Below are 2,500 nucleotides of genomic sequence, written 5' to 3'. Positions count from 1 at the left end.
TAGCACAGTAATGTGGCGACACATGACACCCGAGGAGGCTACATGTTGTGAGTCCAAAGTATATATGCACGCACACACGCACACACGCACACACGCAAGCACGCACTCTTCATTTCTTCACTTCTATCCTTATGATAGCCTTATAAATTCTCTAAAATAACCAACGATTAGAACACTGAACCTCCTTCCCTTTTCAAACCACACACAATGTCCATCTTAACTAGAAAGAACTATAGAAGTCTTCATTTTTTCAGTCTGAAATCACTTATTATTTTCATAAAATTAACTTCCACTGGAAGGGTTATTTTATTTCCAGTGCAGCTTCTTGACAGCGGAAAACCTTTTCTTTCTTTCTTTATGTCTTCCTTTACTTTCTTTTTTTTAAAGTAAACAAAATAAAGATTTAAAAAGGGGAATGTTTGGGTTGTTAGCTACAGTATAGCTGTGGCCTGCTAAACTTTCCAGTTGTCCTGCCATGCTGTCATCATTTATGCGGTCCGCTGTCCTTCTCAAAGTGGCCTTGACAAGATCTATGAAATACCAGCGGGTTTAATTTAAAACCTGTCATTCTGCTTCTGTCTGTCTCTTTCTATCCTGCTCTTGTGGCCTCTAACATCAGCTAACAGCGCTTGTGTTTTATAGATTTGTTCTTTGTCTCTTTTTATTTTGTCTCTCTTTTGTTCTGCTCCCTGTCATGGGATCAAACGCAGAATGTGCCTTCTTTTAGAAATGTAGGCATACCCAAAATGACAACGTTTGGACAGATTGAATGAATGAATGAATGATTAAGCGAGGTCTCCATGATGGCTGAAGGATTGTGAGGATTTATTCATGTATACATTTACCTCGCCTTTCTCTCCAGAAGGGATTATAAAGTGCTATTGATTGATTGATTGATTGGTACCTGGGTCACCAGGGGTGAGTGCTACGTCTACTGTAGTGACATTAGTGTGTTTTTTTTACTTTAGACTAGGAGGCCATAACCCTAGGCACTGTCATCAGGAAGTCCAATCCTTCAGTGAAGTTATTTCATGCACAGTTGGTTTTATGTAAATTGATTGACACCTCGTGGTGGGGGGTGGGGCAGGCTAGTGAACAACGCAGCTTCCTCATCTCCAAAGATGAGACAGAGACAGAGATAGGTAGATAGATAGTTGGCAGGCAGGGAGCCAGAGAGAGACAGACTGTACATATATGTTTTATTTGTAAATACTGTTTGCTTTTATTTAAAAAAGGCATAATTATGTGGTGCTGTGCAGCTAAAACACTCTTCATGTGCGCATCCAGCAGCTCTCACTATTATCTTTTAGTCAATGGATATTTATTGTGATGTCTGTCTATCATAATAGGTAGATAGATGATAAAAGATGGATAGATAATTAAAAAAAAGGGTGGGGTTGAAGAAATTTTGACAATAGAGAATACATTCCAGGTGAGAGGTATTCTTTTAATTGCAAATTGGAAGGCGTGTGTGTGTGTGTGTGTGTGTGTGTGTGTGTGTGTGTGTGTGTGTGTGCGTGTGCGTGTGTGTGTCTGTGTGTGTGTGTGTGTGTGTGTGCGTGTGTGTCTGTGTGTGTTTGTGGGTGCGTGCGTGCGTGCGTGCGTGCGTGCGTGCGTGAGTGCGTGCGTGCGTGCGTGCTTGTGCCGATGTGTGTATGTGTGCATGGGGAGGGGTCCTGACCCGTTTTCCCTTCCCTCCCAGAGCTTTGCTTCAGACCTCTGCTCAGAAAGCACTGGTGCAGTCAATTATGCTAATGAATTGTCAATAAATATAAAACTTTAATACGGTCCTGCTTACAGTGAGTGGCAGCTAAGGACTCCACCGCCTGACAAATGTGCTGCGGCTGCAGATATTAAATCGTTGCTGTCGGGCAGAAACCTCTTATCTCCGTATTCTAACTTTTTGTGTTTTTTTCGTAAATTAACGCCTTACTGGATCATACTACAGCATCACACAAAAGCATCAAAAGTAGCAGATCCGCAAGCTCGAGACACGGCGCGAAGTGATGCATTGTGAGCTTGTCGATCTGCTACTTTAGCCGTTTTTTTTATTGAATCCTGAAAAGTAACAGTTTTGGACATATGAGATTTCCACCCGACAGAGACGAAATGCACCTGAAAACAGTGAGCCATGGAGGAGAAGATGAGAGAGAGAGAGAGAGTGAGTGAGTGAAGGGAGTGGGGGATGGAGAGGAAGAGAAAGATAGAAAGAGGAGAGCAAGGAGGGAGGGAGCGCTTCGAGCTAAAGATTGAAACATTGAGGCGTTCTTCCTGCGGGGCTAAGGAAGAGAGGGAAGTAAACGAGAGAGAGGTTTAGGGTTGAAGGAAGGGTCTGATGCCTGGAATGCATGAGGAGAGGAGAGGAGAGGAGAGGAGAGTGGATGCCCCCCCCCTCCACACTCCCTTTTTATTGGTCAGTAATTAGGATTCAGGAGTAAAGCCGTTCTTATTCTCTCTCTCTCTCTCCCTCTCTCTCCCTCTCCCATCTAGAGAGTTAGAT

The 2,500-nt window shown here is 43.3% G+C and overlaps 1 protein-coding gene across 1 annotated transcript in view; it reads left to right on the top strand.

Moving 5' to 3' along the window:
* The window catches only part of nr5a2 (nuclear receptor subfamily 5, group A, member 2), an 87,462-nt gene that overhangs the window by 53,592 nt on the left and 31,370 nt on the right, over nt 1-2,500 (top strand). The window lies entirely within an intron of this gene.

Source organism: Gymnoscopelus braueri (assembly GCF_963280865.1).
Source record: "Gymnoscopelus braueri genome assembly, chromosome: 6".
Taxonomy (NCBI): Eukaryota; Metazoa; Chordata; class Actinopteri; order Myctophiformes; family Myctophidae; genus Gymnoscopelus; species Gymnoscopelus braueri.
The sequence above is the reverse complement of the archived record's forward strand: the minus strand, read 5'-3'. Positions and strand labels throughout refer to the sequence as shown.